Source organism: Myotis davidii, unplaced genomic scaffold, assembly GCF_000327345.1.
Source record: "Myotis davidii unplaced genomic scaffold, ASM32734v1 scaffold455, whole genome shotgun sequence".
NCBI classification, from domain to species: domain Eukaryota; kingdom Metazoa; phylum Chordata; class Mammalia; order Chiroptera; family Vespertilionidae; genus Myotis; species Myotis davidii.
The window spans coordinates 2,853,140-2,864,379 of NW_006287459.1; the positions used below are offsets into that span (position 1 = coordinate 2,853,140).

Consider the following 11,240-nt stretch of genomic DNA (forward strand, 5'->3'; position numbering starts at 1 on the left):
TCCCCAAGCAATCAAAATGACTGCTTTTGGGCAATATAGGTATAACACATATACATATACCGGAAATGAAGGAGGGGGAGGTAACTACAATTATTAATAAATGCATTTATATGTTGTATAAAAAGTCACAAAATTCTAAGAAATTCTGTCATTATATACATCATTATTTTTCTAATTGAAATTAAAAAGCAGTCAAAATGACTTCCTTGGGCAATCTAGTGTTAAAAGAAGGAGGCGAGAGGGTCAGAGGCAGTAGGAGGCGATGTGACCTTGACAGAGCGAGGTTGGAGCCATGTCAGGGAGGGCCGCGCGCCAAGGAGTGCAGGCAGCCGAGGACACTAACGAGCGCCAGGGCGGGATTCTTCCCTGCAGCCTCTCAAAGGAATCTGCCCGTGGACACCCTGACGTTAGCCCAGGAGGCTGATTCGGGACTGCTGACCTCCAAAGCTATAGGGTGATAAATGCGTATTGCTTTAAGCCATTAAATTTGGGATAATTTGTCACAGGAGCGATAGGAAATGAATAACAGGGACCTGTGCTCCATCTTGACAAATGCTTTCATGGTCCCAAAGGCGGAAAATGGAAAAGCAGTAAATCAGGTGCCTTCTCTTAAAGCTTTAACTCCTGCTTACATTTCTTCGGCCAGTGCAAGTCACATGGTCACGCTTGACTCGGAAGGAGGTGGGGTGTGCCATGCTGCCACAAGCCTGCCCCTGGAGAACCAGAGCATTTGTGAATAGCTCTAGGGAGCAACTTACAGGAAGAACAGAACCCGAAAAAATGGAACAGCAAAAGTGTGACTTGTCACAGGAAAACTAGGTAGGTGACTGAGTACAGGTAATCAGGATTGAAAAAAAAAAAACAACCAACAAAACTTTTCTCATTATTAAATTTGGAGCAGGCACTGGTGAGTGGCAGTAGCTATCAAGACTTCATCTGAATCCCAAAGACAAAAGATTCCCCCTCTTCTGTGCTCCGTGAAGCTGAAGAGACAGCCCAGGCCTGACAAGAGCAGAAGGTGCACTGGGGACCAGGGCCAGGGGCTCAGAGTGCCAGGCGCTGGCTGGAGTGCCCAGGTCCCTCGGCTGGTTTCTGGCTGGGATTGGCAAATGGGGAGCACTGTTAGGAAAGTGGTTGGTGGGGGGAGCCAGGGTATTTCTCCCGCTGGTGCTCTCCTCGGCTGGAGGTGGGGACTGTATCTTTTTCTGTCTCCTGCTTCTGCTAGATCAGTCTGTGTTCAAGTTTCAACTTCTGCCAGGTGGCCCCGAGCCCTGAGCTCCAATCACTCACCTCTTTTTTGTCCCTCTAGCCTAAGGATGGGAATAAACTTTATGCTTTTGCTAATCTGTGAGTTACTTCATTGTTTCCTGATTGTTGTTCGAGCCTCTTCAACCAGCTATGTAACCAGTTCTCTACATTGAAATTCCAGTTGTTTTCTGATTTTCTGAGTGGACCCTGGCTGAACACTGACCAGCACACTCTCCAGAAGGGCAGCTCTGGTCAAGGGGGTGCCCTGTGGTTCTAAGCAGCAGGTGGGAAAAGACTAGTGAGAACGACCCGTGTCAGCAGGATTCAAGGTGGAGTGGCTAGAGATGCACGGTTTCCAGATAAATTGTGGGTATGTCTCATGCAACAGATAGACCGCCTCATTCTTTCTTGTTGGGCTGTCTTGTGCATCATAGGATGTCTAGCAGTATGCGGGGCATACTTATACCAAAAGATTATTCATGGTTTATCTAAAATTCAGACTGAACTGGGTGTTCTGCATCTTTATTTGCTAAACCTGGCAGCCTTAACAGAGAGTGAGCTTATGTGGAGAGCTGGCTTCAGTGCTGTGCAGAAGTAAATATGGGGACAGGCAGGGTCAGTTTGGGGGGGGAGGCACTGGAATCAGATGTTAAGTGAAGTCTTTATTATAGACTTCAGTTACTGTGACTGAGGCAATTGTAAAATATTGATTAGTCCAATCAGAGGACCTATGAGCGTGAATGTTCACAAAGATACCTGTGATGTGTGTGTGTGTGTGTGTGTGTGTAAATGAGTTACAGACACGTACTGGTGGCCCAAATTCAGTAGTTGCAATAGAAACATGCTTAGTTATTTGGGAGTCTAAAGATATAGCCTGTGAACTAGTGTGTGGATTTTTTTTTAAGACAGTGATGAAAACAAAGTATCTTCCAAAGACCAAATGTCCAAATTTGGTGATCTGTTTAAATTAGGGGCTCTCGGCTAAAGCTAATTTTGTCTCCTAGGGAATACTTGGCAATGCCTGAGCAGTGTTGATCATCACCAAGGGAGGCGCTGCTGTCATCTAGTGGGTGGAAGCCAGCTAACCATCCTACAACACACAGGACGGCACCCAAAACAAAGAATCACACGGTTCAAAAGGTCACTAGCGCCAGGGTTGCGAAACCCAGTGTAAACTTACGTGGAAAGGCACATACGAAATGCGCTATCCTGAAAGCAAAACCAGGTAATATGGCTGAAATTCCATGAGGTCATATTCTAAACTAAAATAGAAGCAGCTGGGCTGGTATGGTTCAGGGGTTGAGCATTGATCTTTGAACTAGGAGGTCACGTTTCGATTCCTAGTCAGGGCATATGCCCGGGTTGCAAGCTCGATCCCTGTGTGGGGCACGCAGGAGGAAGCTAATCAATGATTCTCTCGCATCATTGATGTTTCTATCTCTCTCTCCCTCTCCCTTCCTCCCTGAAATCAATAAAAAATATATTTGAAATAGAAGCAGCTGGTACCACACAGGCCCCTCATTTGTCATTACACACGTGGGATGTAGCCACTTCTGTAGATAGACCATCAATCATTACTGTGTGTGGTGTGTACATGGCATCGCTATCCTGTATACATTTAATCATGATCCCTAAATATTTTAACCTGCATACGGGGCCAATTGTTTCTTCAGGGTGATTTATTTCTGCATGATTCAAGAGATGGATGTATGTGTGGAAATATGGTTCAAGTTCAAGTTGTTCATTGGGGGCAGTTGTAAACTAAATCAGGTAAAAAAGATACTGGGGGGGGGGTAAGCACACATTTGTAATACCTTAATCAATAAAGGGAGGTGGAGGAGATACTAGAGATGTAGCTGACCACCAAGGGAACTCCATGTTCCTGGAAGTGTGTTTATCAAAGCTCTGTCAATTCTAGGGGACAGAAAACCAACCCCAGGCTTAAAGGCAGAAGGGGATATATTGCTTCATGTAGCTGAGCCTGTTCCTGGGGTGTCTCACAGGACGAGATGAGGATTTGGGTGCACCAGCGCCTGTGCCTGAACTCTCGGTTTCTCTCTCTGTTTCTCATCTCTGCCTTCATTTTGCAGAAAGACTTTCTCCACAGGGTCATGGCAGAGAAGATGGCTACTGGCAGCCTAAATGCCAGTCCTCCTGACTTGGAGCTTCTCTTTCCCCTTATTGAGAAGTCAGGCTCAGAAAAGGTCTCTGTGTGAACCTGCTTGGGTCATCGCCCTCTCCTGGATCCCTGGCTGTGTTCAAGGAAATGGTGCTATGGTTGGCCAAGTCTGTGTCATGGGCCCACCCCTGTCATCAGGAGTGAGGTTACACCTCCAAATAGTAGAGGAGGGAATTAGAATCACTTTCGTGGGAGCACATTACTATGCTGTTTCTGGTCCTGACACTTCTTGGATGCAATGACTGGCACCCGACTGCTGGAAGGACCTGGGCTTGTGAGGGCTTTCATGCCTGGCTGTGAAGGGCCGCCTGGGAGGTTCAGGGCTAAACGTTTTGACTAAGGAACTGACACTCTTCACGTGGGGAAATGGTCCTGCACTCATGAGCCTCTTGTATTAGACAATCACAGAAACAGGTTCACATGGTAAGGACACAATCATACACGGTGATTGGTTAAGGGTGTTTTTCCACCCAAATTTTATTAAGAACTTATACGAACTACTCCAGATAAATGAGTTTTAATCTTCGTTTTTCTCCTCTTCTTCACCTTGGTTAATCTGGAAGTAACTGTCTTTGCTGTTAGCAATGATGTGCAACCAATCATGTCAATTATTAAATATTTTTTGGTGAGATAGTTCAAAAACCTTTTGGAAAAAGGCACCTCAGAAATTACACTTATCTTGCCCTTGCTCCTTTCAATGGTTACAGCCCTCCACTGAGATTACCACTTTTCCATTCACTTGGATTCTTTCCCAAAGAAATTGCTCAAAATTGGCAGCATCCATGATTCCATCTTCTATTGGGTAGTACAGTCAATGGTGAACTTAAGAACCTACTTCCAAGCCCTGGCAGGGTGCTCCGTTGGTTAGAGCGTCCTACCAATATTCCAAGGTTGTGAGTTCAATCCCCAGTCAGGGGCCAGGGCACATTCAAGCAACCAATGAATGTATAAATAAGTAGAATAACAAATCGATGTTTCTTTCTCTCTCATCAATAAATTTAAAAAAGAAAAGAAAAAGAACCTGCTTCCTTTCCTAAAAAATATTTTTCCATTGTTTTTTTAAAAATAGGTTTTTATTGATTTCAGAGAGAGAAAGGGAGAGGAGAGAGATATAGAAACATTGAAGAAAGAGAGAAACATCCATCATTGATCAACTGCCTCCTGCATGACCCCTACTGGAGATGGAGCCTGCAGCCCTGACTGGGAATCGAAATGGTGACCTCCTGGTGCATGGGGTGACACTCAACCAACTGAGCCGCTCTGGCCAGGCCCCGCTTTCTTTCTTTGCCCTTCTTCAACACAAGCTTTTTCCTGGGTAGCCGAGGCAGAAAAAGGATTAATGGCCTTTCGGCACCCCAGAATATCCGAGAGTAGTGCACAAAGCATACTCTCTGCAGGCCCCCTCAGCTGATGGCCCCTCACAGACATTTGAGTGATGTAAGAGAAGGAGTTCAATTGATGGAGCTTAATACACTGAATTCCATGTGGTTCTACCACTTATTGGGTGAACGACTCACTGGACTGCTCTCAGCCCCGCCTTCCTCATCGGTAACGGGCCAACAGTCCCTACCTCTCAAGGATTCTGAGATGATCTATGAGGTTCCCTGCATATACAGTGCCTGTGTACTGTAAGTGCTCCAAAATGCTTCTTCCTTTCTCTCTTCTGCAGATTTCGGCCAGCTTTTAGCAAAATCTAAAGACACCAGATTTCTTTAAGTTTGGCAATACATAGCTCCAATTATAGGAAAAAATTTGAACATTGAAAATAATACTCAGGTAATAGATTTTAAACTACTCAATAAATTACACATAAAATATAAGATATTACACATTATAATTTAGTAAGTAAGCTAAGCTAATCATAATTCAATTTTTTTGTTCCTGAATAAAATTACTTTAGAACAGAAAGGATACCAAAATAAATATTGGAAAACTTCCCATTCACGTCACTCCATCCTTCTTTCCAAGGGCCAAGCTCTGTTTTCATGCTGAAGTTTCAAAATATGTATAACTTTCTCTTTCCTGGTGGTAGACCTACCAATGGGGTATAAATGCCAAATGCTAACTCAGGACTGCCAATACTCCATCCCATGTTAAGAACAATGGAAAAAATGTGAGCTTTTCTAGAGCAGTGCTTGAATAAATATTCTGGGGAAAGCAATTTGAGAACTGCCTATATTTCTAAAGAGTTCTTAATAATGATCATTCCTCCCAGCATGCGCAAGAATGAAGATTTGGACTTCAGAATAAATGGATAATGTGCCCTGGCAACCTGGAATTTAGATTTTTTATTAGTCTTGCCCTGCATTTGGTACATCTAAGGGAAGAAACACAAATGTTATTGAATTAGAGAGTTTATGTGTAAAGTGTGCAATATAGGAGCTCTTACTTTTCTATTGCAACTGAGTAAATCTTTGTCTAGAGAGTCGGTTGGCATACACAAAGCAAAATGTGTATGACAAGCCACAATTAAATTATGGCTTAACAAGTTTCATTTACCCAAGGAAGTTCTTAATTCTTATTACTGACTTATTTATTTATTTATTTTGCTGTTTTATTAAGCTTACATATAAAGCTGGCATGCTATATTTATGCAACTATGTTAAATTTGTTTCTCCTTTTATTTATCATCTTCAAAAGAAGAAAGAAAATATACAAATGAATACAATTAGTTTAATTATTTAACTGGGCTAGAGTCACCAAGGGAAATTAATTTGTAGACATTATCTAGTATTCCTTACTGCCTTACTTTCAACTGGGTTGATTTCTCCTCCTAAGAAAATATTTCCTTTTTTTTTCCTGGTCCGAAGATTGTTATGAAGATTAAATGAGATAATATATGTTCACTGTTGGCATCCAGCCAGTTTTCAATGAACGTTGCTTCTCTTTTCAGCCCCTTCCAAAAGCTGGTCTTCATGCCTGATGACTCCGCAGAACAAGTGGCTCTCAAATTTCAGAGCCTATCAGAATCATCGCAGAAGTTTATGAAATGTACCACTGCCCAGGGTCCACTTCAGAACCACAGGACCAGGATTCCCAGGCCCACGTCTACCAAGCTCTGATGGGTCAGAACTGCTGCTCATGAGCTTAGTTTAAGTCAGGGCCTATAGGAATTCCTGGGTTGGTTTACTTGGCTCCCAAGAAGTGAATGAGTTCTGGATCAGTAGTTATGACGATGAATGTGGAGCTAGAGGAGAACTCAGTCTTCATTCCATCTCCATCTTGTGCAGTGGAAACAGTCCCTGCGAGGCTGGGAGATTAGCGGGGAGACTCTTGTCAGCTGCTGTGCATGGCATTGGTGCCCTTGGGCTCTGCCCCATGCCCAGGCTGGCTTTGAGCACTAACGCTTCCTTAGCTTCCTGTGGTGGAAACATCCACCTTGAGATCAAATTTACCTACTTTTGCTGCTTATACATAGGTCGCTCCAGCCTGAATATAGCACACTGATCCTGTACTTTGAGGCTGTACTTTGTACAAAAGTAGCTTCCCAATTCTAATGGCTGGCTATTTCTCACTTTCATTACCTGATAAAATTACCCCTGGCTCAGTCTTCGTGTGGTTGTGTGATTCATTCCTGTTATTAGCAGCGGGCCTGCATGCACTTTGAAAGGAGTATTATGAGCAGAGATTATTGATCAAATACCATATAATCCCGTTTGATTATTTTCAAAAGGATTGGCTCCTCTTATAGCTTCACGTCAAATGGGCTTTGGAAAGTATAAAGTTGTCCCATTTTTTTCAAATATAGGAACATGATTTTTAATTGCCCGCCCACCCATTTCAGAATTGCACTATGTGACCTTTGGATGGAAACCATCATAGATGATTTAGAGTGATGTTTTTGAAGTTGAATTCCTAAAATTGAAGGAGTATTTCAAGATTAGGTAGAACTCACGTGGATCTTGTTTTCAGTTATCTTAATTGATCTCACCTACTTGTCACTCCGGTTATTTTTACTGGAAATGAGTCCCTCTCAGGCTGCCCCTTAGTATTGCCTGAGCCATGCCCAGGGTGTATTTCACATGTCTTCCCACCTGTTCCTCCCATCTGTTTCTCCAGCTGTGGCTTCGTCTGGGGCTGCCTCCTGAGTGAATCTTCTCTGTTGGCTGAGGCGGTCCTCTGCTGCTAACTGATGCTATTACACTGCCTGCGTGCCCACCTTTCCGTTCCCTATACCTCCCTTTTAAGGATAGTTTCCTGAAGATTTGATGTCCTGAAAGGGATGCACAGTACAGCAGAGAAAGACCAGACCAGTACTCAGGTTGTCTAATAGTACTTAACCCCAGTTCTCTCTGCAGTAGGCGGGGCCCGCTCTCTCCCTACTGGAAGGTTCTACATGCCTCAGGGTTCTGCTCGCTTTGGCAGCACATATACTAAATGCCTCAGGGTGTGTGCCAAGTGTCTCCCATCCTTAGCGGGAAAAGGGCGTTTCTTCCTCACTTCCGTCTTTGGCCTACTTGCCTTAGAGTTAGACCATTAATCTGCTGCTTGAGCGATGGTGAGTTGTAAATGCTCATTCCCCACATGGGAAACTATACAGGGCAGAATGGTAGGTCCCATGGCCTCAACAAGATACGCATACCATGGCCTGATGTTGGTACATTTCCCCAAAGCTGGGTTATTCAGTCTCGAATACAATCATGTATGAAACATCCAGAACTCAGTGCAGGTTGAGTTGTTCTAAGCTCAATCCAGATAATTCTGACTCTTCATCACGGTAGGGTGGTCATCTTGGTACACGTTTCTGAGTATGCATGTAAAAGTGCCTGCACCGTGGAGCTGCACTCTGGGGGTCCCTCCAGCACAGCGGTTCTCAACCTGTGGGTAGCAATCCTTTGGGGGTCGAATGACCCTTTCACAGGGGTTACCTAAGACCATCGGAAACCACATATATATTTACATATTGCTTTTGTGATTAATCACTATGCTTTAATTATGTTCAATTTGTATCAATGAAAATACATCCTGCATATCAGATATTTACATTACGATTCATAACAGCAGCAAAATTACAGTGATGAAGTAGCAACGAAAATAATTTTATGGTTGGGGGTCACCACAACATGAGGAACTGTATTAAAGGGTCGCAGCATTAGGAAGGTTGAGAACCACTGCTCCAACAGGCCTGACATTTGGGCGTCCTCCTCCCTCAGCCTTCCAGGCCATTCCTCCCCAAGCTGCAGGCCTGGGGGACAAGGAAGCCTGAGGTGGGGGTGGGGGTCCCTAGAGGTCAGCTCCCAGGCACAGAACATGGCAGAAAAGGGCAGAGGATGGATTTGAGGGAGCAAATGGGGAAAAATCAGCACAGTGCCTGAGACAGGATTTTCCTAAAGATTGGATTCATAACTGTAACCTGGCTGTGTCTCTGCATATGTATGTCTGTGTGTACATCTGTGTGTGTATGTCTGTGTGTACATCTGTATGTGTTTGTCGGTGTGTGCCTTGTGTCTGTGTTTGTTTATAGGTATGTCTCTGTGTATGTATGTCTGTGTGAGTCCCTATGTGTGCCTGTGTATTCCTGTGTATGTATGTGCCTGTATGTATTGTGTCTGTGTATATTTGTCTCTGTGCGTTTTCCTGAAAGCAGGGACTTGGGCTGGAACAGAAGAGAGGACCTCGCGGGTGGAGGACTCAGAACTCCCACTGTGATGGTTCTGAGTCTGTGAGGCAGGGGATTCCCAAACCTGGCTTCCCAGGCATGTGGGGGGGGAGGGGGGGCTGACTGGCACCTGGGGCAGGGGCCTGAGGAGGCTGAATGACTGACTGTGATTGTGCAGGGCCGGTTTTGATGTGGCGCGGTAGGATCACCCTCCTTAGAACTATCAGGACTGATATTTGAGGGCCCAGGGCAGTAGTATCAATGAAAGCCTGCATACCACGTACCTAGATGTTCAGAAGTTATACTTCGAGCTGCTTCAGAGCCTAGCTCTTGTGTCCAGCATGGCCACCGTGCTCCCTGGATTGTCCATGCAACCTGCAGGCTGAGCAAGCCCTCCCCTCGCCCTGTCTGCCAGTGGGAGCCTCGTCCTGCTGGCACCGGAAGGACAGCCAGGCCAGGGCAGACCAAGGCTCAGAGTCCTCTCGATGAATTCATTGCCTGAACTCAGCACTTCTCAACTGGAGCATTTTGGGTGATGGAAGAAGGGGTAGGGGGGGTGGGGGGGTGATGGTATTTAACTTCCTTAAGTCTCAGTAATGTCCCACACACCAGAGTTCTCCAGCACACTAAGGCATTGCGTGTTTTGGAAGGGTTTTCAGACTTCAGATGCAGAGGACGGAATGACTCATGCTCCTCAGTTTGTAGCACATCATTATCCCTGCTTCATGCAAGGCACCTCTCTACCTCATTCATTCATTTATCTATCCACAGCCAGGTTCTCACCAGGCATCACAGGCACAGTGCTTTAGGGCTCACAGTTCTCTGAGGGGCCCACGAAAATGTTTTAATTTCTTTCAAATCAGAAGTAAAAATGAGCTTGCAGGTCAAAGAAGATATATATATATATATATATATACACACACACATATATATACATATATATGTATATATATGTATATATATATATATACATATACTTATCTTTATACCAATGCAGTTGCAAAATATGACTTTTAATATTTTTTATGGGTGAAAGGATTCACAAGTGCAAATGGACTTAGGACCTGTTGAAATCAGACTGCATCCCTGTTATCCTATATCCTAGTCCTATTGTCCTCAATAAGCACCCTTTTAATATGTACACTTATTTCTATGGGAATGTACTTTTGAAAAATGTACGTTGCTGCTTTGAGTAATGTGTTTTTCATTTAGGCGGCACTCTGTTGTCATGTTTCCTGCTCTTTTCACTCAGCACCACATTAACACCAGCCCATGCTTCTAGGAGTGTGTCCAGCTCATTGTTTCCACCTGCACCACGTTTTACCCAACTACTCGCCCGGTGACTGAGGCCCAGGACTCCGGCTCCCTGCTGCCACCATGCTGCCGTGACCGGCCATGGACATGCCCCTCATGGATCTGGGTGGGAATGTGCCAGGTTGTCTGCTCAGCTAATTTCTGAGCCAGAGGGCACTTACCTAATTTGGCTATGCAATGCCAAAAGGCTTTCTGGGAGAAATACTGCTTTCTGATTTTTCTTTTATTGTGCTAGTCATGCCAGGGTTTGCTATCAGTTCTGTTAGCTCCATAAAACAAATTGGGTAGTTCTTTTTTTATATTCTAGAACAATGTATATTGCACTGGATAATTGTTCTTTGGATGTGAGAATCTACGCAGTATGACTGCTTGGTGTTAAAGCCAATTCACATAGAAAGTCTGAAAATGTTTGCAATTTCTCCCTGGGCTGTTGGTTCTGATAAATGTTAATGGTCTTCAATCTGCTGTTGGCACCTCGGCAGGAATAATGAAGTAGGAGAAGCATGAGTCAGCACCCCTCTGCCACTCCAACCTTCCTCCCTCTCCTGGACACTGAAGAGATGTAAAATCTGTGCTCACCAGACAGGGGGCAGAGAGCAAGGGCCTTGGGCTCTAAAGGGGTCTCTTGACATATCACAAGAGGGGTTAGGAGCGTCCGGTATGGCTTCAAGCAGATTTGCATTTGAGTCTTGCCTCCACAACTTAAGACAAGCCCAACTGCCCTGGCCAGAGGCTCAGTTGATTAGAGCATTTTCCTGATACGCCAAGGTTGCGGGTTGGATCCCTGGTCAGGGCACATACAAGAATCAACGAATGAATGCATAAACGAGTGGAAAAACAAGTTGATGCTTCTCTCTCTCAGACCAGTAATAACAAGAACAACAATAATAAAAACACGAC

General features: G+C 44.6%; 1 pseudogene; it reads right to left on the reverse strand.

The window, feature by feature from the left end:
* Positions 1-3,944: 3,944 nt before the first annotated feature.
* On the reverse strand, positions 3,945-4,973 carry LOC102755351 (annotated as a pseudogene).
* Positions 4,974-11,240: the final 6,267 nt, after the last annotated feature.